At 58.5% G+C, this 24,383-nt stretch overlaps 1 long non-coding RNA gene across 1 annotated transcript; it reads left to right on the forward strand.

Annotated features, from left to right (window-relative positions):
- The first annotated feature begins 218 nt into the window (after window positions 1–218).
- On the forward strand, window positions 219–1,267 carry LOC116598456. The gene is made up of 3 exons (XR_004289071.1): window positions 219–310; window positions 646–783; window positions 873–1,267. It is a non-coding gene; the product is annotated as an uncharacterized LOC116598456 (long non-coding RNA).
- Window positions 1,268–24,383: the final 23,116 nt, after the last annotated feature.

Consider the following 24,383-nt stretch of genomic DNA (forward strand, 5'->3'; position numbering starts at 1 on the left):
ACCTTCGAGCCCTGTCCCGACGTTTAACCAGGCGCCCGTGTGCAGTGTGGCTGGAGGCCGCGTTCACTGCTGCGGCCTAGACGAGCGCAGCGGATGCGCGTAGAGCCTGTCAGAGCTCATCGTCTGAACGTGCTCACGATCGTTGCTCCAAAACCGTCCTAACCGTGTGGCCAGAGACAAGTGTGTGTAGACGTGCGCACCTTGATACCTGGATGGAGTTTCCCAGATGTGAGCCTCTGTGGTAAAGAACCAGGGACGCTACAGGCCTTCGGTGTGTTTGCTGTCACGCTTTTCTCTTATTCTCCTAAAAGTGAGTGAGTTAGGAATTAGTCAAAATGACAAATTAAGGGCGCCTGGGTGGCTCAGTGGGTTAAGCCGCTGCCTTCGGCTCAGGTCATGATCTCGGGGTCCTGGGATCGAGTCCCACATCGGGCTCTCTGCTCAACAGGGAGCCTGCTTCCCTCTCTCTCTCTCTCTCTCTCTCTGCCTGCCTCTCCATCTACTTGTGATTTCTCTCTGTCAAATAAATAAATAAAATCTTTAAAAAAAAAAAAAAAAAAAAAAAAGAAAAAAAATGACAAATTAATAAAAAATGAATTTTCCCAGCAATGTAAGAAAAGTTTAGCATGTTTTCCTTATACAAAGCCTGTTTAGTGCAGTCTGAAGTTCGTTAGCGTTCTTGTGACGGAAGGCACTCGCAGCCGGGGTGAGCGGGGGAGGCGCCCCTTGAGAGTGAGCGGTCGTGGCGGACGCAGTGTGCTGCGGGATTGCTGGAATCCTCAAGTAATGAGACAGGAGTCGGATGTGACTTTCCTGTTTATTTCAAGTTTTAATAAAAATGTAACATTTAGAAATGTAAAAATCTCTTTTAGGACCCATGAATGTCGGTCATTCGGTTTGTTTTTGATGGAAGTTCTCCTTTTCTCGAGGAAAAAGTCGTATCCAAGTTTAAACACGAGCCTGAGGCTGAGGAAGATGTTGCTGAAGATGAAGGCAACAGAGTAAACTTCGGGGCTCCTCTGTCATCTCGCGGCCAGGAGGGCTGGGCGCCGGGTCCCGGGACAGCAGGAGCAGACGTTGCACGAAGCACAGATGTGCGGTTTCATGAACGATTGCGGGGAGGATCCAAGTGTTGTTACCAGCAGCGTGGGACAGGACGAGAGAAAACACAGGCATGGGATTTGGAGTGGAATACGTAGAACACGGGGCTCCGGGGGTGAAGCCGCTGCCTTCGGCTCGGGTCATGGTCTCAAGGTCCTGGGATTGAGCCCCGCATGGGGCTCTCTGCTCAGTGGGGAGCCGGCTTCCTCCCCACGCTCTCTGCCTGCCTCTCTGCCTCCTTGTGATCTCTCTGTCTGTCAAATAAATAAATAAAAACTTTTAAAAATAGAATAGGTAAAATGATGTGTTTGCAGGGTGCTCAGGAGACCCCTCTGTAACGGGTGCTTGTATCATAAAGAATCGAAATCATAAAAATTCGCCAATAAACACGTAACGTGCAAACATCCTTAGAAACAGAGTCTTGCCAGCGGATACCCTAGAGGAGGCCCCCCATTCACAGCAGCTACAGAAGGATCCGACCCCAGGCATGAATGTGGTATGAAAGGTTCACAACCTGAGTGAAGATGACAGTAAAACTCTTGAGACAGACGGAAGTAGCCTGGAGCCCAGGGAGGGGCGCGCCCTGTTCATGGGTAGGGGTCGCAGCCATGATGCCCGTTCTCGCCCGGGGGTAACGGGCAAAGTTCATGGGATTCCAATAAAGGTATGAATGCAGCAAGAGCCGTTAGTGCCCTCGGGCTGGACGTGTGGAACCTAACACGGACACAGAAAAACAGGCATTCGTGGAGACCTAGAAACTCAGAAGAGAAGGGGCGCGGAAAGGCGCACGGCCCACCAGACACCGAGGCGCCCAGAGAGCACGTCCGGGTCGAGTCCGTGCGTGTGATGTGACGGTGCCGACGGCTCGGGGAGAAGCCCAGATCCCGATGGGCGTGTCGTCTGTGGCTAGGGCGGCGTCTCCGACTGCCGGGTCGTGAGGGACGCCCGGCGACGTGATCTGGGGACAGTCGGGCACCGTCGTGTGAAAGACAGCGTTGGCCGTCCGCCTCGCGCCACGTGCAGCGCGAGCCCCGGGAGCAGGAGGGAGCTCGGTGCGGAAGGCGGACGGTGCGCGTGCGGACAGAGACGCAGCCGAATGCAGCCCGTGTGGGAGGCCAGGCTTGTCACAGAGGACTGAGAACTCAGGTCCCGCGAGAGGAAAGATGGCCGAGCCGAGCGGCGAGAGGAGGTGCTGCCGCAGTGGGAACCCGCCCGAGCCGAACAGAACACGAACGGAGAGTCAGAGACGGAAGCACCGACCGCGAGGAAAAGCTTTGCAGCGTACCCTGGATATTTAAAAATCACGGAGAGGGAGGCCAGTCCCCTGTAGGCAAACAGATGAAGACGCGGGCGTGTGTCCCCGCGCACGCTCACACACGCGACGGCGGCCCTTCAGCGTCGCTGCGGTGCCGCTTCGCCCGTCACGCTGGCGGAAGTGAGCTGTCAGCCGCGGCTGCGCGCCCTTGGCCGTGGCGGGGTAGACGGCCCGTTCCTCAGAGTGGGGGAGTTTCTGGTTCGTTTCCGGGCTTGCTCGCAGGCAGGGTCCTTTGACCTGGACTTGGGGCAGCGCAGCTCTGCCTCTAGGTGGCGGGGACTAAGCTCGCCGAGTCCGTGGGTTTTTGGGAACCTGCCAGACACCCTCTTAGCTCCGTCTCTGGCTCCTGTGGCTGCTCTGGGCTGTTCCCGATGCCTCATCCCTACACGGGGGTTGTTGAGTTTGGGGTGTCTGCTCTGTTGCCGTTTTTCCTGCGGTGTCTCTGTGCTCACGTGGGAGTTCCCGTCGGCCTGGAAGGGGTCTGAGGCAGAGGGGAGCCCAGGGAGGAGGCAGGGCTCCGTCTGCGGGCTGTGTGGCCATGGCCCTACGGCACCGGCATGGGCCTCTCGGTGCAACCCATCCTCGGTGGCGAGACGAGCTCTGTGCACACGGCGCTGAGTCTGTCTTGGGGATTCGCAGTGAAGAAGTCTGATGGAGAAGAGGAAGGACACGGAGAGGAGGACTTGGAGACCCGCAGAGCTTCCCGAAGGGCAGAAGGTCTGCTCTGGGGTGTGCTGGAACCTTCCGTTCCTGAACCACAGGCCTGGCCCTCCCACGGCCACCTTACAACAAACACCCTCTGTTGACAGGAGACCGTGTTCTCTGCCCCTGGGTTTTTGTTAGAGGCTGAATTGTTGTTTTGATTGAAGACCTAATTGTGTGGCTCCCAGTGTGGACCTAAGACCACACAGTCTTTCCTCTGCTTGGTGCCTCCTGCGTGGAGAACATGGCGTGGCAGGGGGGTGATGCACACCGCGTACCAGTTCTGCTTCTGGTCCTCGTGTGCCCAGTGGGGCAGGAGCGGGGACCCAGGCCAAGGCCCCCAGGCAGTGCTCCCTCACTCCGTGCCGGGTGGACGGGAGGGCCCGTGTCCATCCTGCCGGCGGCGGGGGGCTCGCGAGGCGCTGGTTCTCACGTGGCGTGGGGAGCAGCTTTGCCTCAGGCAGGTGTCACCCTGCGTGAGGAGACCAGGCCAGGTGCAGGCGTGGTCAGGGAGAGGTCACGGTGCTGCCTCCCGCCGCGATGTCTCCCCGGCCCCTTCCACATCTCTGGCGTTGGGTTTGCGCGCTCTGCCTCCCGCGATCCCCTGCCGTCCCCTTCCCGACTGCCACGGCCCCCTCCTCTGCCGACCACGGCCCGTTTGGGAGGAGGTGTTTGTGGCTGGGAGAAAGGCTTTTGCTTTCTGTAGTACGTCTGGACGAATTTAGGTGTTTCGGGGGCCCGGCTGGGGAGAACGCGCCTCCCCCTCCTCCGCTGTGGCTCTTAGGGACAGCGGAGCGTTTGCAACAAGAGTGCACACCTGAGCTCCCGCTGTGCCGCTGATGACTCCGCCTGTCGCCACAGGCTGCCCCACGATGGCTGGGGTGTCCCGAGCCGTGCCCTGGCTACACAGCCTCGGTCCGGTCCTCGAGGCCCGCGGGGCGGTGGAGGGACCCGACGGGGCTCGATTTCCCAGTGTCGGCGGCAGCGATGCCTGCGACGGCCGGACTGTCCGTGTGCGCGCACGCTCACGTACACGCACACACACGTACACGCACGCTCACGTACACGCACACACACGTACACGCACACACACGTACACGCACGCTCACGTACACGCACGCTCACGTACACGCACGCTCACGTACACGCACACACACGTACACGCACGCTCACGTACACGCACACACACGTACACGCACACACACGTACACGCACGCTCACGTACACGCACGCTCACGTACACGCACGCTCACGTACACGCACACACACGTACACGCACGCTCACGTACACGCACGCTCACGTACACGCACGCTCACGTACACGCACGCTCACGTACACGCACACACACGTACACGCACGCACACGTACACGCACGCTCACGTACACGCACACACACGTACACGCACGCACACGTACACGCACGCACACGTACACGCACACACACGTACACGCGCACACACGTACACGCACGCTCACGTACACGCACGCACACGTACACGCACGCTCACGTACACGCACACACACGTACACGCACGCTCACGTACACGCACGCTCACGTACACGCGCACACACGTACACGCACACACACGTACACGCACGCTCACGTACACGCACGCTCACGTACACGCACACACACGTACACGCACACACACGTACACGCACGCACACGTACACGCACGCTCACGTACACGCACACACACGTACACGCACGCTCACGTACACGCACGCTCACGTACACGCACGCTCACGTACACGCACGCACACGTACACGCACACACACGTACACGCACGCTCACGTACACGCACGCTCACGTACACGCACACACACGTACACGCACGCTCACGTACACGCACACACACGTACACGCACGCTCACGTACACGCACGCTCACGTACACGCACGCACACACGTACACGCACGCACACGTACACGCACGCTCACGTACACGCACACACACGTACACGCACGCTCACGTACACGCACGCACACGTACACGCACGCTCACGTACACGCACACACACGTACACGCACGCTCACGTACACGCACGCTCACGTACACGCACGCTCACGTACACGCACGCACACACGTACTCACGCACGCTCACGTACACGCACGCTCACGTACACGCACGCACACACGTACACGCACGCTCACGTACACGCACACACACGTACACGCACGCTCACGTACACGCACGCTCACGTACACGCACGCTCACGTACACGCACACACACGTACACGCACGCACACACGTACTCACGCACGCACACACGCACGCGCACACACACACGCACTCACACGCACTCACGCACGCGCACACACTCATGCAGTCACACATACATACATGCACACGTGCACACACACACGCGCACACGTGCGTGCACACACACATACACACACAATGGAATATTACTCAGCCACCAAAAAGGAAAAGAAATCTTGCCATTTGCAACGACGCAGACGGAGCTGGGGGCTGTGCTGAGGGACGTCAGCGAGTCAGAGAACGACAGTTGCCAGGTTCTCACTCACGTGTGGGATTAAAATAAACAGAACCGAGGAGCGTAGAGGAAGGGGAAAACATGAAGCAACTTGAAATCCGAGAGCGAGACAAACCATGAAACTCTTACCCGTCGGAGACAGACTGAGGTTACGGAGGGAAGGTTCGGGGGGGCTGGGGTCACGGGGGACGGGCATTCGGAAGGGCACGGGATGGGGCGAGCACTGGGTGTCGTATGCAGCTGGGGACTGCCTGACCCCCACCTCCGCAGCTAATGAGGTTCTGTATGTCGGTTGGTCAGAGCAGGGACAGCACGGGGCAGGGAGCCGTGAGCACAGGCCTGGGCGGTGTGTGCGGCCCGCCTGCTGTCCCCTCGCGCCGCTCCTGGACGTGCTCTTCCCTTCACAAGCCGTGGGCTTCGTCACAGGACGTGCGGACGGTGCAGACAAGGGAGGGCGTCGAGAGCCGTGGTCTCCCCACGGGATAAGCTCCGTCCCCGCTGGGAGGTGTCTTCGCGTGTACACACGTGCACGTGTGCATGCGGGTGTCACCGGGCACGGGGGGCGTGGTTGGCCTCCCGCAGCCGCAGGGAGCGAGCTCTGCTGACCTACTGGCGGAACAGCCGCGGAACCGCGGCCACAGGCGCTGCTGCTGCCCGGGACGCACGGCTGTCGCGGTGGCGCTGGTGGCCTGGCGGTCCCCGGGGCTCGGAGTGCACGTGTGAGCCGATAATCTGCCCTACTGCCCCCCCCGAGAGCGCGGGCGTGCCCGCTGCAGAGCCCCACATGGGAGCGCCTTCCCGCTCTGGGAGCTGTTTCAGGGGCTGTGCGGTGTCCTCCCGCCGTCCCCTCGGGACGCTGAGTTCTCGGGTGCCTGTCCTCCCCTCCGTGCCATGGGTGTCCTCCCGGTGCGGCCCTGGCCATGCAGTGGAGGGTGAGCGGGTGACCACGGTGTTCCCAGCCTCGTCGTGTGCCTTCTGGTGTCCGGGTTTGCTCACGTGTTCGCTGCACACGATAGAGACGCCAACACAAAGTAGTTTTAAGTAAAAACAGGGTTTTTACTCCGAAACTTTCCTTTGGATTTCCCCGGTCATTGCCGGAATGAGCTCGTCAGTATCGGGTTGTCGGCTCCCCTGCGAGAAGCTGGTCTCTCTGTTTCCTCCTGGCTTCAGTAGCGTATCCGGGGAGAGCGGGGCGGAGCTGGGCGCTGCCGCCCTGTCCCGTGCCGGCGGGACGCCGGATGTGCGCGGACACTTTACCCCCAGCCCTTGCTCCAGAAAGCTCACACTTCTTTTATTGTTAACTTGAGCTTTCTGCTCTGCGAACTGAAGAGGAGCTCAAATTAGTTTGCTTTGTATTTATTTTTACTTGACCTTTTCACTTCTAAATTTTGAGAAGAAAATGTGAGATTCTCTTCCCCGCACAATTTTCTTCTGCAGGTGGTGAAGTTAGCCCCAGCGTGGCACGTCTCGCGGTTTCCATTCATGAAACGAACTTTCAAATGCTCGTCAGTTTAGTCTATGAAATAATTTTAAATCCCGGCTCGTTTGGAGCACGGTACGCGCGTATCCCAAGGAGCGGCCGTGCTCCCAGCCAGCCTGGCAGGCTTTCGAGACCCAGGGGCGTGGGGCGGGCTGCGTGTGGGGGTCGTTGTGTCCGAGAACCAGGTGAGGCGACACAGCAGAGAATTTGTTCACGCTTTGGTGTTTATTCCTTTTGTTTTCTTTAGGAACTGAGCTGAGCACTTGTCACTGGCGGGAACCCATTGGAATTCCAGGAGACCCCCCCCCCCCGCCCCGGAGCCCCTTGAGAAGAATCCTAGTGTACTGAAGCACGTGCCCACCCTTCCGGAAGTTCTCGTGCCGCAGGAGTGGCTAGAGTTGCTGTGCCTTTAGCACTGCTAGTTGGTGTCAGGGCTCCCGTTATTCTGAGCAAGGAAAGCGTACAACGTAGTGACAGAGGACACACCAGGAAAGGCACGGGGGAGAGACGGTGGGCGGGCAGCACACGCCAGTCCCCGGGACACGTGCTTGTTTATTGTTATATTTTAATTGTTTATTGTTAATATTTTAATTACTTTAAAGGCTAATAAATAAACATATTAAATCAAATCTCACGTACAGCGTTTCACAACAGGTTCTCACACTGCGTGAACGTGGGCTTGCGTCTACCTCATTCTCCTGGCGGGAGCTTGCGGGTGTGCGGCTGAGGCCGCTCTTCCCACATCTGGCACCGGACGCCCTCGGCTTCCCACGTGCGTCCCCGGGCCACAGCCGAGAGGGGACCCTCGGGGGTCCCGCGTGTCCCGGCCACAGCCCAGAGGGGACGCTCGGGGGTCCCGCATGTCCCGGCCACAGCCCAGAGGGGACGCTTGGGGGTCCCTCGTGTCTCGGCCACAGCCCTTGCTTCCCGCGCTTCCTGCCCTGCTGCGGCAGCTGTGGTGGTGCTTGGTGGCGTAACCACCCAAGGAGCAGCGCATGGAGCACGGTGTGTCCTCCACGAGCTGTCCCAGAGCACACTCCCGCGGAGCTTCTGCCCAGGAGCAGCCGTGGGGCGCAGCTGGCCCACAGACGTCTGGGTGACAGGTGTGTCACCGGAGCTCCTGGCCTGCAGCTCTGGGCCGTAGGTCTGTCTGCCTGCCTGTTTGTTGGTTTTAACTTTTTCCTATAAATACAGAATGCATCTTTGTGTCTGTTTCCCTTGGTTCAGGGCTGTAGGTGAGAGGCTGGGCTGGTGGGGGGTTTTGTGCCGTCTGAGCTAGTCCTCTGCGCACCGCGGCGTCCGTTCCCTCTCCTTCCGATGGCGGCTCTTCATCCGTTACGAGCACCGCCGCCGACCGTTCCGACGCACTGTTTGTACAGGAGGGCCCGTCTCCCTGGGCCTGGGCCTCCCCGGGCGCACTTGGACGTGTGTGGCCGTCCCGTTTTTCTCCGCACTCGCCCGGGGCATCGGCTGCCCTCGCAGGCCTTATGCTCCCGACGCTGCCGTGAGGGTCTCCCTGCGGCTGTAGATTTCCGTCCCGGACGCCGATGAGACCGAGCACTTCTGTCCTGTGTTTAGTGGTCGCGGGGGCTTCCTTCCTTCCCTCCCTCCGTTCTCTTCTTAAAGATCGTATTTATTTGAGAGAGAGAATGAGCGAGAGGGCGGAGGGAGAGGGAGTCTTAAGTGGACTCCCCACTGAGCGCTGAGCCCGACACGGGGCTGGACCCATGACCTGAGGTCGTGGCCTGAGCTGGAATCCAGCTGGGCCAGGTGCCCCTGGGCTCCCTGTTGGCTGCCGGGGAAAGGGCACAGCTCACACCTCTGCCCCCAGGGAAGAAAGTGGGGCTGGGGTCGGGGTCCCTGCCGCAGCTTCTGTCAAGCCTACGTCTCTTCTTAAAAACAAGCAAACCCTGTTTCCCTCGTGAGTTAAAGAAATTGGCTCATCCTTCCTGAGTTCTGTCTCTGCTGTCTTTCCTGGAGTTGCCAGTTGTATTTAGTTTTAAGAAAGGCATGAATACTTGATAGCCTTGCTATTCGTGGGGCCAGTTCCCTGGAGATACACAGAAGCTTCTGGCAGGGCCTCGCCTTCTCTGTGCTTCTGGGACTCCGTCTAGGGCCTCCTCCCACTCCCTGGGCTGCCTGGGCACGGGCCAGGCCCAGCGCGCAAGCCCTGATCTCAAGCTTATCTCCACGCACAGCTGCTCTGGGGGATTCTCCTTCTGTTCTCAGAGCCACGGGGTGGAGATAAGAGGTAAGGGGACCTGGGTCCCCAAATATCTCTTGCTTGTTCTGCCTGGTGTGAGGGGGAGTTGGGCAGCCAGCCGTCCTCTGCAGACCCTCACTGTCCCCTCTGGTTTGGGTAACAGTCTTGTGGTAAAGTAGGTGGGCAGGCAGTTTGCTGCTGGGATGGTGCCAGCTTTTGAGAGCCAAGGGCCTGCGGTTAGGAATTACCACAGAGGGCACGGTGATCTGGATGTCCTAGGCCCATGGGGTCGTGATCCCAGAATTGCCATCCAGAGGCCGACAGGGTCACCAGGAGGCGGAAAGGGGTCCACCGGGCATTGTAAGGGGTCCTGTGTGTCCCCTGTGTAGCCACACCCAGAGGGGACGCTCAGGGGTCCCGTGTATTTTCTGAACCACAGCCAGATGGAGCCTATCGGGGCCGTGGGAGGATCTGGTGTTGGAGGCAGAATTTCTAAGTGTGTCTAAGTATTTCTCACGTCATCTTTTAATGTTTAGTTTTATTCATTCATGGGAAAGGGAATCTGTTCATCTTGTTGGAATCCCTTTCCATAGGGCTAGTTGGGGGAATAAAATGTGGTAATAAAACTTAAAAATATTTTGTAAAATGTGATTACTGATTTTGTTTTCAACTCTGTTTTTTAAAGGGTCTTGGAAGGGCCTCTAGAACTCGGTCTCCTCCGGCTAGTGTACTTGATTCTGCCGAGGAAGGTGCAGGGACCGTGGCGCTGGGGCGGCGGGCGGCCCGTCTCGCCTCTGCAGCTCCTGCTGGCCTGGCACGCTGACTCCCCGAGAGGCCGTGCCCATTTGTCACCGTGTGAATGAGCTCCTCGCGCCCGACTTGGTTGCGGCCCCGCCGGGTCTTCCTAGCCAAGGGCAAAGGGCAGTTTAGCTTAGCCCCTTTATGAATCTGTCACAGACTTGCAGTTGGCAGTCCCCGCTGGCTGTTCTTCTGTAAGCAGCCGCTGCTATGATTAGTCACGTACACACACCGCGGAGGAGAAGGAGCTGTTTAGTTAGCTACAAGTACTTCTAAACAGCTGCCGCCGGGCTGGAGCCCTTCCATAACTCGAGGAGCTCCGCGTGATCCCACACGGGTGCGGCCTCACGTTTCTGTCCCGCGAGCGTCCGTAGCAGACGCAGCCCGCGCACCGGTCAGGTCCCCGCCGGTGGCACGAGCGCTCGCTTGAGCGGGGCTCGGGCCCGAGGGTGCGGCCAGGCAGTGCTGGCTCCTCCGTCCACGGTCAGCCCTTCGGTGGGGGCCGCGGGCCCACATGGGTCACAGCAGAAGGAAGCAGAGCTTGTCAGGGACGCCAGGAGGACGCGGGGCACCGCCCTGCCGGTGGCAGGCGTGGGAGGTCTGCCCTGCCGGCCTTTTCCATGGGGCCGTGGCAGCCCTGGGGCACGTGTCAGGGCGGCGCTGGGTTCAGTCCCCGAGGTGTGTGGCCGCCCGCGGGCAGAGGAGCTCCTCCCTCACTGGGAGAGCTCTGCGTCTGCGGGGTCTTCACGGAGGACGTGGGGCTGCAGCGGAACATCGTTTAAAGCTTCGATGGCCCTGAAACAATGGGGAAACTGTTCACCGTCACTGAGTTTCTGGGGGGCCGGGCGAGTGTGTGGGCAGCTCAGCCTGACCGTTCTAGTCGTTGGCCGTGCCGCGGGCGGGGGGGCACGGCTGCTAACCCTGGGTTCCGGGTGGGAAAGCGTGAGGCGCCTGGGGCTGGGGAACTGGCTTCGGAGCAGACGGCCTCCCCGCGGAGCCCCGCCGTCCGGGCTCGTAGGGCCCACTCTTGTGTGCGGAGGCCGGGGCTCGCCGGGGAGTGGGGCCTGGAGCTCCCACTCGGGCGGTGGCTCGTGGACACACTTGCTGAGGGCAGGGAGGGTAATCCAAGCGCCAGTCATCTGGTCATAGACGGTATTGTGGACTTAGTTCTGTTCTCTCTTCCCAGAAATGCAAAAATACATGGTTTTGCACAGTTGATCACACCTGTTCGTGGTTAGGAGGAGGTGACCCACTTTAGTCCTGCTCTCTGGCTGTGGGCCACAGACTGAGTGGTGCTTGGGGCCCTGTGGTCACTTAAGAAGCTCTGGTGCATGCTGTGTCCTCACTGGACACTCAGGTGTCAGGGTTGTGGACAGCCTCCGTGATGGCTCTGGGCGCTCCCCACCGGCAGAGCAAGGCCCGGGGCCCACGCAGGGTTCACAGGGGCTGGACGTTCCCACGTGTCTGTGACTTCTAGGGGCACACGTCTCGACTTCAGCGAGAGTCTGCCCCTTTTTCTGCATCCTCAGGCTTTGAACTTTACATATTCACTGTGTAAGAGCGGGATTCGGTATTTACTTGTCTCGGTTCTTGCAGAGCCACAGGCCCTTTCTGCTCGCGTCTCTAACGTGTCCGCACTGGGGGCTTTGCTCTCACACCCCGCCGTGCGGTCCGCTGTGCGTCCCGTGGCCCACCGTGTCAAGTCCCAGGGCCCTGGCCTTGCTCAGAGGGTCCAGCGTCTTGCCCGAGATCTGGGGCAAGGACGACCACCCCATGAAGCGGTAGGGACAGGACTGGTGCTTTAGGGGCCTTATTTTATTTTCTGCGGAACCGGAAGCTGACGAGCCACATGTTTGCTCATCAGTGACTGCCCGGATGGCGTCTCTGCTCTGGGAGCCATGGGCCGCATTTTTACCCTGGAGGCAGAGCCCTGTGCCTGAGGGTGGGCCCTGCGGCAAAGACAGGTGCTTCCCGGGACGTGGGGTCAGCAGGCTGCGGCTGGCTGTGTGGCCCCTTGGCCCCGTGGCCCCGTGGCCCAGGGCTAGTTCCATCTAATGACAGGACAGACGGAAGCAGCCTGGGCCGAGGGGAGGGTTCCGGGTGGACCCGAGCCTGCGCCCCCTGGCAGCGGCTTGGAAGAACATTCCTACTTGGGAGTGTCTTTCAGGGCTGTTTGAAAACGAGCTGCTCCCGTGAGCTGCGTGTACTTGGCAGAGGTGCAGACAGGACGAAGGTCTGTGTGAGCCCCACTGCCCCACCGCAGGCGTTGGAGACATGGCGCAGGTGAGTCTGTTTGCGTCTGTTTTCCTGGACAAATACCTTCTTTATCCCCAAAGCTCCGCCGAGCGATGGCCGTCACTGTTCAGGTCACCGGAACGGGCCGTGGCCCGGGTTGGATGTAGACGACCCGCTGGCGCATGGACCGATGGTCTCCGCTTTCCCTTTCGCTGTGTGAATAGAGATGGTCCGGCACGTGTTGTGCGGTGCGGTGAGGCCGCCATGTGTGGTCGCCACACTGCTAGGTTTCTTGGCTTTCTTCCTCTGGGGACGGAGGGAGGGGCTGCGGCTCTGCTGGAGCGCCGGCCCGACCCACGCTCGTCTCCGCCGCGGCCTGGGCCCACTGCCCTGCCCGCTCCCATGGGGATGGCCTTCCGGCAGCGGGCTCGCCCTGGTCACCCCGTGCTCGGCGCTAGGCCAGCCGAAGGTGCTCCGTGGGGGGGGGCCCGTGGTGCCTGTGAACACCGGCTTCCGCCGTGCGTGGGCTCCGTGCTGCGCGCACACTGGAATCCCTCTATGGTGCACAAGGACTTCTGGTATACAGGACTTGTGATGCGTGTAGGGTTTCTGTCCCGTGGGGGCTTCCCTCACTCTGTACTGCCCGTCTTGGCGCGCCCCGGACGTGTTGTGCAATGGTCTCTCCCTCGTCGTAGGACCGATGCGCTTTATCTCTTTTCTTCCAGAGTAAAAAAAATTCTGACTTTAGGGGCACCTGGGTGGCTTAGTCGGTTGAATGTCTGACTCCTGATTCCGGCCCTGATTTCGGCCCAGGTTGTGACCTGGGTTAGTCGGTTGAATGTCTGACTCCTGATTCCAGCCCTGATTTCGGCCCAGGTTGTGACCTGGGTTAGTCGGTTGAATGTCTGACTGCTGATTCCGGCCCTGATTTCGGCCCAGGTTGTGACCTGAGGGCTGTGGGACCGAGACCCGTGTCGGGCTCCGTGCTGTGTGGAGCCTGCTTGAGGCTCTTTCTCGCCTTCTCCCCACCGTGTCTCTCAAAACTGTCCTGATTTCATGTAACTGATTCAGGCCCACAACGGCCTCTTCCCACACGAGGGCATGTTGTCCGGTCCTGTAGATGCCCGACTGATGCGCTGACCTTTCATCGAACTGTTTCAAAACATCTTGAGGTGAGACCAGCACGTGGTGTGAGAACATACTCCCACCCGCCAGTGCGAGTCCGTTCAGGGAAAGGTGCTTCTTTCCGTCCCCTCCTCCCGGGGGTGACCAGTCCCCGTGTGTGTGTGTCCGCTGTCCCACTTGTGGTAGCTCACGCGGGCCGCGCGCCGGGTCTCACAGGTCTCGGTGTTCGTGAGTCACAGTTTGGGTTTGTTGTCTTTCTGGTCTCCGTGCGGGCTTTCTGTGTCTCTTCTGCAGCGTTCGTCTACACGTGGTGACAGGGAGACAACATCTGTAGGGCTGCGACCGTGTGAATGTCCCCGCAGAGCTGAGCACTCTGACGGGAGAAAGTGTAGTCTCTGCCCCAGGCCTCTTGCGCAGGAAAAGAGCGTGTTTGACCGGAGCCCCTGGTTCTTCTCACATTTCTGAGCTGCGTCAGGTGCCGTGGTCTCCCGTGTCACGTCCATTTGCTTCTGGATTCGGTTTTGGTTTTGCTGGAGCGTGTCCGTAATCCGTTTCTTTACGGACTGCATGGCTGAGAGACGTGTTGGGTTCTTGTGTGCAGATACTGTGTTCCCACACTTGACCGATCCTTTGGCGAGGTCCAGAATTCCAGGTTCTGAAAATCTTCCCTTCAAACTCAGAGAACATCTCCTGTTCTTTTCCCTAGTCCGGTGTTGCCGCGGAGAAGTCAGCCGCCGGCCGATCCTCCTTCACAGGTCCGGGTCTTCCGCTCTCCCCTGCGCCTCTGGCGCTGATGCCTTGATGGGGGACCGCCCTGTGCTCTGATCTGCTCCTCTTCCGAGACCAAATGGCCACGTGTGGATCCCCCCCTTTGGAAAGCCCCAGACCGTCTTTGCAGGGCAATTCTCCGGCTCAGCCTAGAAGTGAGAGCACTGCCCCGAGGCTCTCGCTCTTCGGAGCCCCGTCTCCGCTGTCTTGCACTGTGGTTCCCGCTGCTGCTTCAGGTCGACCCGATTCCGTCTTCTTGCCTTGACCACGTACGGAGACCCCGTGTCTGTGGCTCAGCCCGCTTCATCACGGTTCATTCCTCGGATGGTTCATTGCCAGGAAGTACCTTTTTTGCCACTTTGATGGGGTTTTGGGAGAAGAAGAAAGAAGATAAGTACTTTCTCACCATTTTCAATAAAAAGCCTTTTAATCTTTTTTTTTTAAGTTTTTTTAAAATTTTTTTATTTTTTTTAAGAGAGCGAGTAGGGAGACTCCACACTCAGTACGGAGCCCAGCATGGGGCTCCATCTCACAACCCCAAGACCGTGACCTGAGCTGAAATCCAGTCGGAGGCCCCACTGACTGAGTCACTCAGCACCCCCAACCTTTTCAGATCACTCTTAATGGCAAGATTCCACACCTTGAATATCTGTAACAGTGGTGGTTTTTTTCTAGTGGAAAATTGCTCAGCTTTATCGAAGAATTGGTTAGAGATGAAGCGAGCCGGCTCAGGAGACGTGGTACTTTCCACCTGTCATTTTAGAGTGTGTAAGGGCCGTCCGTCCGCGTCAGCACAGCGGGGTAACCGTCCCGTTACCTTGTAGTGTGTGGCAAGTCAGAGCTCGCACTCTGAGACCGAAGGTTGCCAGTGAATGGAGTGTCACTGCCTAATCGAAACTGGGCAGGGGGGGCGGTTCTATACGTCTGTTTTGAAACGAGGTTGGAGATGATTCATGACACCAAGAAGTTTAGTTATTAAAAAAATATGCGTAAAAACCGGATGAAATTTTCATCACTGTGGACACAAATAACCCATATTACACCGAAGTGCACCGGTAAAGCAAAATTTACATCATAGTGATAGACACGGGGACAGTCGTCGTTGAAGCCCGTGGTCACTTAGGGCGGTGAGGAATGGTGACCGCCGTCTGGACTGCGGGCCTGTGGCCCTCTGCCGCTGTGTGTGGGAGCCGCACGGCTCGGAACTGAGCTGGGGGCCTGTCAGCGCTGGTGACGCTTCTGGTTTAGGTGACGAATCCCACTGTTAATGCACCTCACTCTGTAGGTCACCATGGACGAGCCACCACCGTGTGGGAAAAGAAGGGCCTGAACTGTTGCCGGTTCGGTCCGTTCGGGGTCCTCCGAGAGGTCCTTCTGAGCGCCTGATTGAAGCCGTGGACGTTGTCGTTAGAAAGATGCACGTGGGCTTAGAAACACACCGTTTTGTACACAATTTTGCCTTTGTCATGGATGTGAAGCCTTGAGGGATACCTGCTCCGGACCCGTGTGGGAAGCGGCTGTTTCTCTGCCCGGGGCCGTCACCCAGGCTGTGGCCCGCGCACGGGGAACGAGCAAAGGCCGTGCGGGCTGGGGTGCACCTCCCCGCCCCCCGCCACGCCCTCTGTCTCTGCTCCTGGTACCTTCAGGGGGACACGCGTGGATCTTCGAGGACACCCCCCGCCCCGAGCTGTCGCCAGCTCTGCTGCCCTCGGTCCTCCCGAGGGAAGGAACGTGCGGCGATGTCTGTGTACTTGAGCTATTTTCATGATTGCCAAAAAAAAATGTCTTCATTTTATCAGCTTCTTTTTTTCCCTCTGTTCTCAGTTTTTCACAGTTGGATCATATTTTTTGAGAAAAATGTCAGGTTCATTGTACTGAGGGAAATGTAGGAAAATACCAGTTTGGATTATTAAAGACTCTAAATTAAAGCTCTTAAAAAGAAAACGTAAAAGCGTTTACTTGAATTTCAGGGCGTTAACACAGAAGCCGTCCTGAAGAAAATGTCTCGTCCCACAGGCCACTCGCTTTTATCTCTTCCTTTGTTGTCGCTTATTTTCTCCCGAAGGTCGCTTCCGTCCCGAATCGCATCCGTTAGGGATTCTCCCAGACTGGGGTCAGCGGGCGGCCGGCATCCCGGCTGTGGCGTGCGGGGAGGCGTCTTCACGGGCCGCGTTGTGAGGGAGGGCGCGTGGGTCTGCGCGTGGGTCGCTGGCTCCTGGCTCAGCCTTTCTCTCCGTCCCGCCGAGAGCGGCCCGTCCCCGGCTGTCTGGGGCGCAGCCTCGCCTGCCACCCCTGCCGTTTCTGGGCCGCGAGTTGCCTGGCGGCCTGTCCGTGGGGTTGGCGGGGCGCGTTGGCCCTGCCCCGCGCTCCGTCCCGCTCCCCCGCAGGCTGCGGTCGGGTCGCCGCCTCAGCCGCCGGTCCCGGCTCGCTCCCCTGCGCGCGCCGGATGGATGTTAAAACCCACCGTCGAGCCTTTAACGTTGGTGATTTTAGTCCTCAGTGTTTCTTATTGACAGGAAGCTTATTCCTTCCTGAGTCTGACTGGTTCGACTTCATTTTCCCGTTTCCCGTCTGGTTTTGTGTTCGGAGAGAGCGCGCCTGGGGCTCGGAGGGGCCGAGAGAGGGGCAGAGAGACCCTCAGGCGGGCTCCCGGCTGAGCACGGAGCCCGTGACACGGGGCCCGGTCCCTGACCCTGAGGTCACCGCCTGAGCGGGAATCGGGAGTCGGAGGCCGAACCGACGGAGCCGCGGGCGCCAGGCCCGGCTCTCTGTTCGTTACTAACCGGGTATCTTCCGCGTCGTGGGCTTGGCAGCTCCGCGCATCCGCAGGTCTGTGTCCTTTGTGTCTTGGAGATGCTGTTTGTCCTTCAGGCCTCGCTTCCTGTGGGAGTCTCCCTGTTTACTCTCAGTTGTATGAATTCTTCGAGGCCTCAGATGATGGTGCGTTTTTCCAGAGACGGTTTTCCTTCGTTTCTGCCACGTGTCTGTGTACACCGCTAGTTCAGGGAAAGCTTTTCTTCGGGGCCCTTTGGATATGTCTGGGGGCATCTGGGTGGTGTGGTTTGGGGCTCGGGAGATCGGCTTCTGACACACCTTGCCAGGGAGCTTCTGTTCCTGGCTTTTGGTCACCAAAGAGAGGAGGCGTTGGCATCCCCTGGTTAAGAACTTAAATCTGGTATTACATAAGCGAGTGAGATCTGTTTGAGAGATTTCTGTAAAGTAGTGAAAGGCGGTTTTTAGACAATTCATCTCCTTGCAGTGGATACTATTACACTAAATTTTAGTGTTTGGTAAATAACCTGAATCATCTTAAAATTATAATGTCACTTAAATACAGACGTCCTATCTGTTTGGCTTTGAATGAAGAACTTGTGAAGCTGTTCGTCGGACACGAGTGTGTTGAGAGCAGCGGGGATGTTGCAGTCCACGGAGGCCGCAGGTACATGATGACCGAGGAGACCCGCGGCCACAGGTCCCTCAGGAAGCTTAGGGCTTGTGGACTGTTCTAGACCTTGAAGTCTGTTGGGGGTCTTGGAGCTGCCCACCCGCCCGGGGCTGCAGTGCCCCCCCGTGCTCGGCCGGACAGGTCTGCGCCCCCGTCATAGGAGGGCTCTCAGAATCATCTTCCCGTCCACTCTCTTTTTCTTACTTGGCTTTGCCTTTGTGGAGAGGTTGTCGCCTGTCTTGCTTTTGTTCGTGGTGTAATCCAGCCCGAGTTTCTTATGGGAGCACCTTGTGTCCCCTGCGTGTGCGTGTGCACTGCAGACACGGGGGCGGGCCTCGGGCCCGCGGCTCTCATGCTCCACGGCGGGCTGGGGCCTGAAGTGCTTTTCTGTGGGTCGTGTTTGTTTGCTAGCAGTGATGAGGCAAAATCAGTCCTCATTTTTATGAAAAATCACTCTGTAAAACAACGGGGGAAAGTCGTAATAAAAGCAATGTGGCTGATCCTCTCTGTTGGTGTCGGGGATCTCTCGCACGACACTATTAATCGTGGGAGACCAAGGCCTCGAGTCCCGCCCGTAAGCGGTGCTGACTCCTAATGATATACCATATGTAACTAAATAGAATTAAAAAAACAAATAAAAATGAAAAAACAAAGGTGTGGACTCCCGGCAGCCCTCCGCTTCCCGCTGCCCGAGTACACAGGCCAGCCTGCAGCGGGTGGCGTGGACCAGGACAGGAGGTCCCTGTGTGCGGCACTGCTGCCGCGCCTGCATGGCCCCCCGTAGCACAGCCCCCTCTCCTGGCCTGTCGGCCTTTCTGGGTTGTTTTGACGTATGTGGCCAAAGGGTGGACAGTTGTCCTGAAGGGCGCAGGTGCGGAGGGCAGGGAGGCTCAGAGCCCCCACGTCCTTCTCACCGACCTTCCCTACCTGACATCCCGGTGGCTGAGGCCGTCCCCTCCGAGCCGTGACCCGAGACGCTGGTCTTCTGGGCTGGGATGAAGCGGGTGCCACCCGCTACGCCCAGGGTCACTCGCCTGCTTGACCTCAGTGCTCCCTCCTTCCTTGGTCTGTCCCTCTGTCTCTCCCCGCACGTGCCTTGTGTCTGTGAGAGCAGAGCTCATGCCCAGTGCCGGGAGCAGGGTCCCTCTGGGAAGGGTCACACACCAGCAGAGTGGGGCTGGAGGGGAGAACTCTCTGGCCTGTTTAATGAGCTGTTTTAATGTTTGCAGCAAGCTTTAATGTCCCAAAAAACATTAGATTACTCAGAGTTTAAAAAAATCACGTTTTCCCTCAGGTCACACAAATATTTTCAGTAATGTTTCCTAATTCATTTCAGAAAATAAGATGAGGGGTTTTAAAATATAAAGCAAAGTAGTTTGTTTTTAAAGCCAGCTTTTTGGAGGTGTAGTTGATATGCCAAAACGGCACATATTTTAACTTGTGCAGCTTGGAAAGTTTTGAGACGCCGGAGAGGTGGTTGGACAGTAGGTGGTGAACGTGCCGTCGCCGTTGGGGTCCCCGGCCCATCCTCTCCCTGCCCGGGCCACCGCCCCCTCCTTGTTGTCACATAGATCCCTCTGCCTCTTCAAGAGTTTCATGTAAATAGGGTCAGACAGTGGGTACTTTTGTCTGGCTTGGTTCACTCCCCGTTACTGCTTCGAGATTCATCTGTGCCGTATGTCCTGGTTCATTCTAAAGCAGTCCTTCTAACGAGGCGAAAGACGTTCCTACTTGCTAAGAAAACGGAGTATGCTGAATTCAGGAAGTCGAAGGGATGACCAAGTCCATCGTGCTGGTTTGTTAAGACCAGAACGCCGGGGAAGTGGAGGGAAGGGCCCCCGGGCTTCGTGGTCTACGTGGCGGGCGCAGTGTTGAGTCAAGGCCCCCGGACTGAGCGGGTCCCACGCTCCGCACCAGGGAGAGGGCGTGTGTCCTCCGCCTGAGCTGGGCCCCGCTCGGGCCCAGAACACAGAACAGAATGTGCTCTGCAAACCACTTCCTAAGTGGAATTTAAATAATATTAAAAAATCTAGATCAAACCAGGACCTCTGGACTAGAGCACTGTTTCCTCTTGCATTTCTCCTCCTCGCTAGAAGCACCAAGGAAAGGGGGGCCTGCGCCCTCCTCCCGGCCTCTTGATAACGCCGGGTGCCTGGCGGTGTGCCCGCGGCCCGCGCTGCCCAGTGGGTTTGGTCCCCTGTGGAGGTGCGCTCGCCTCGGAAGTGCTCACTGGTTCCTCACCACGGGAAGACCTTACCTTTGCCCGTGGTCCCTAACGCAGAACGGACTTGTTCCTTCGGAGATGTCAGGCAGCCGGGGCGTTGTTGACGTCCAAGTATCGACGACTGTAGTTCACGTACTTTGAAGGTTTTTATAGTTGAAGACAACTGAAAGATGCCTCTCTTCTGAAGTTTCCTCCTTTCTTTCGATTTTCTCATGTTGGTTCTTGGAAATTCCATCACCCCTTTGACAGCGTCAGGGTCCTTGGAGCCGCCCGCTGGGGGCACTGGCCCCGCCGCCGTCCCTCTGTCCCTGGCTGCCCTCCCAGACTCCAGCCGTGGCCCCCGGAGCCAGGAGAGCCGTCCCTCTGAAGACAGGCCAGAGCGCTTCCTTACCAAAGTGCGTGTGCAGTGCGTCTGCTGAGGGGCCGCCCCGTCCGCCTCAGAAGCATCTTGACAGGCCCTCCGGGCTCATCTCAGCTGAGGAACTGTGTCCTTCTGGAGCCTCTGGGCTCATGACTCCGGCCCCACCGTGGCCCTGCTCTCCGTGCCCCCCGGCTTCCGGTCCTTCTCTTGGGGAACGGATTCTTAGGACTGACAAAGCACTTAATATGGAAGACGCTGTTGAAAATTAGGAAGAAGGCTTCTGTCTCTTAGCATCTTCCATTGGCTGCTTAGTTCCTGCATTTGTCTTGAGCGTATCAAGCCTTTCTATCCTGAAATAATTGTCGTCTCTAGACACGAGAGACCGAGTAGCCGCCGAACATCTCTGTTTAGCTGTGTGGTCTAGTTACGTGTCTATGAGATGGACAGTGAGAGTACTTACTTTTTGGCAGAGGAAAGCCCTAATTTCCATGGTCTAATTAAATTATGATGATAACTTTCACTTTAAAGGAAATGCAGTGGTTTTACTTAGTGCGGTTACTACCGGCACAGCAAGTCCGTTGAGTGCTGGGTGTTTCGTGTCTTTGAGCGGGACTAGTCCTGTCCTGCTGTCGGCGCTGGGCTGGGAAGCCCCGTGTGAGCCCTGTGTCATGGACAGCGCCGTGGCCCCGAGTCTCCTCGTGGTAGCAAGGAGTTGGGCACCAGATGGCATGGAGACCCCTGCAGCTCGGCCCTGCTTTCAGGGAGCCAGGAGCGGGCACTGGGAGAAGGCTCCAGAAAGGCGGTGGTGTGGGCTGAGCTGGGCTGTTGCCCTCAAGCGTTGCAGGAGCTGGAGGCCCCAGAGTGGCCACAGTGCTGGTCCCACACGACCTCCATGCCCTGTCCAGGTCCTTGGGCCACCCCAGGGCCCACTGTTTCTTGAGGTGGCTCCGAGCAGATTGAGGTTTTGGTAACTCATTCCTTGCCTGGAGGGCACGTCTCCCTGTGCTTCTGCCTCCTGGGTTTCTCCCTTGAGACCTCTCCCTGCCTCACCGGCTTCCCCCCAGGCTGGTGGCGGTTGGCACCCCTGGTGCCCTAGCTCCTACCTTCCCTGCTGCCAACAGTTGGCTGCTGGTGGTGTCGGCCAGTCACTTGCTGCACGTCAGTAACGGCACGGCCACCGCTTGGTTCTGTCGTGGTAGACCGTCCTCGGTGGGAACGGTGGTCACCGTGGGCCATTTCTGGGTCCCGTTGCCTGGGGGTTTCCTAGGGCACGTTTGTTGTGAGTTCCGTCGTTGCTGCAGAAGAGTGCATGTGTGAAGGATGATTTTCCTTACGTGTTCCTGTCCCCGGCACCCGGCAGCGGAGACATAGCAGACGCTGTAGGTCCGAGCCTCCCTCGTGCTGCTCGTTCGTGGCCCCCCACTGCCTGCGCTCCAGCGCATGGCCCTGCTCCCCGGCTGGCCGCGGGGGCGTGTGTCCCTATGCAGTCAGCCTCCGTGTCACCTGCCAGTGGCGTCGCGGGTGCCCCCCGCGCCTCTCTCGGTTCGTTAGTGGGGCAGGTTACATTCGTTGGTTTTCGTCCGCTGACTCGATTCTGCACTCCCGGAGTGAACCCGTCCGGACCATGTATCAGCCTTTCCGAAGGTGGTTGGATTGAGTTTGCGGATCTTTCCGATAGGATTTTTACGTTTGCATTTGTGGGTCAGTTTGGCTGACACTCTGAGCGTGATTTTTGTGTTGATTTTTGTTCTTTGTAGTTGAGTCAGATTTTCTATTTCTTCCTCAGTCAGTTTTGATAACTTGTATTTTTCTTAGAACTTGCTCATTATACCTAAGTTTACAAAATTTTTGAAATAAAGTTCCTAATACCCTCTTACTATATTTTTAGTGTGAGACTTTGGCACGGTAATTCTGTCCTGGTGTCTCTTGCTGCCTGACACTCTCCCCCGCCCCCAAATAAAGCGCAGCTCGTGGCTGGAACAACCCCCATGCGGTTTTGGCGCTGACGCTGTGGGGCAGGAGGGGGGCAGGGGGCAGCGGGGACGGTTCGTCTGTGCTCCGTGGGCCTGGGACCTCCGCAGGGCCCCTCGATGACCGGAAGTGGCCGTGTGTCTGCATCGCTGGTCCTCGCAGTCAGCATCTTGTCCATCTTGTCCGAGGAGGCTTCCTGAGTGACGTGGCGGGCACCTGCGTGGGTGGACGCGGGCCCATCCTCGGTGTAGACGCACAGCGGGGTGGGCTCAGCCGCAGAACCGGCTTCCTGCACGGAGAGTTCTCAGAGCAGCCCCAGAAGGCACGGGCCCAGCACACAGTGACCCTTCCGCACCCGACACTCCGTGGTGGGCCTAGAGCCTGCTGAGCCTCTCAGGGACGCCTTGAAAGGACCACTCCGCTTTGTGGCAGGGGTGCCCCATCAAGGTGGGCACCCGGCTCTCCACTACCGTTTCCAGGGCCTCCTCTCTCTCCTCTGTGTGTTGGGATTAGCCCGGCCAGCGTCCGTCCGTGTGTGGCTGCTAGTCTGTGTGATTAATGCAGGTTTATTTCTTCCTTTTTCCCCCTCCCATTTTCTTTGGGCTTATTTTGCACTTATTTTGTTCTTCTGGGCTTATTTTTGTTCTGAGGTGGGGATTCATGATTTTCCCCCCTTTTCTAAAAGTGGGAGTGTTAGGCTACGCATTTCCCTCTGGTGTGCTGCCTTATCTGCGTGCCACACGTTTCCACGTGGAATCTCTTTGGTTTTTAGGTTTAAATATTTTCTGGCTTCTGCTGTGATTATTTCAACTATGGATGCCTTAGAAGAACACCGCCTAACTCACAAGCGCACGGAGGCCTCTCTAGTTATCTTTGCATGGGATGCTGTGCGTGGCGCAGTGGGGGGCCGTGAGCTGCCCCCTGCCCCCGGGGCCCCGCTGTTCGCTAGATGCGTCCCGGCGCGTCCGTTCTGGACGCGGGCCTCTGTGTCCCTGCTCTGCGGCGTGTTCCTGGCGCTGCTCCCTGCTCTCTGTCAGCGGCCGTCTGCTACGGCCCCCAGGACCACAGCCTTCTCCGTCTTTGCCTGCCTTCTGTCACGCCCCTGCTGTGACTGTCGCTGTCCCTGGGCCCAGCCCTCCACGTCTGTGACTCCGTTCAGTCCTCGCGATGCCATATGTGGCACCGTCCTCCACGTGACCGCCAGGACCTGGAGGCCGCCCCACTCCTGCAGCTGCGGAGCCGGGCGGCATCCCAAGGCCACCCTCTTGCCGACTGAACCCACAGCTCTACAGCCCCCAGGGTGTGTGGCAGCTCCCACCGCCCCATTCCTGTTTGTCCTGCTGACGCTTTGCAGTTGGCAGAAGCTATCCCCACGTGAGTCCGGCTCCCCCGGGGCAGCTGTACTGGGCTGTCCTGGTCCTGGTCCCTCCGGCTGACATCAGGGCTCCGACTTCTGCCCTCACTCTGGGCCAGCGGGTCACAGCGTGGGCACTGGAACTGGCTTCTGTGAGCCGCGGCCGTGTTCTTCCTGCTGGTTCCCTTCTCTGGACCGTGAGACCTTGACTGGTGCGGTGACCTCTGAATTCTTCCACACATTGTCCTTCCTTGGGTTGTGGAGGCTCCGGGTCCTGCTCTTTGTTCCTTGTTGGGGGGGCGCCCTGTGTCTCCTGTACACCCTCCAGCAGGGCAGGAGCTGACGGCCAGATTACCGAGCAGATGGTGGTGGCGTGGAGGACGGGGCGGGGGTACGGCACTGCCACTTCCTCTATTCTCCTCAGCCGGGAGTGGAGACAGGACCGGCGGGGTGCTAACGGCTCAGTGACAGTGTGCGCAGAACTCTGTGCTCGGCCCCGATGCCTCTGTGCTGGATGGGACGAGCCCAGGCTGAGAGGCCATTGTCGTCAGTCACTGTCAGCCCGGCGACAACAGCACGGGACGTGGGGAGCGTGTCTGAGACCTGTCCTCACAGGCCTGCTGACATACGTTACCGACAAACGGAGTCACGGCTGAGAGATGTGGGGCTTAGAGACGGGTCACTTCTGACCCTGGAGGCCCCACAGCCAGGGCACGTGCCCCAGGAGGTTTGTGGTGACTGGACTAAATCTGCAGGTAGGGGCCCCTCCGCGTTCAGAGATACACCGGTCTACACGCACT

The sequence above is a fragment of the Mustela erminea genome, chromosome 1 (genome assembly GCF_009829155.1).
Source record: "Mustela erminea isolate mMusErm1 chromosome 1, mMusErm1.Pri, whole genome shotgun sequence".
In the NCBI taxonomy this organism is placed as follows: Eukaryota; Metazoa; Chordata; class Mammalia; order Carnivora; family Mustelidae; genus Mustela; species Mustela erminea.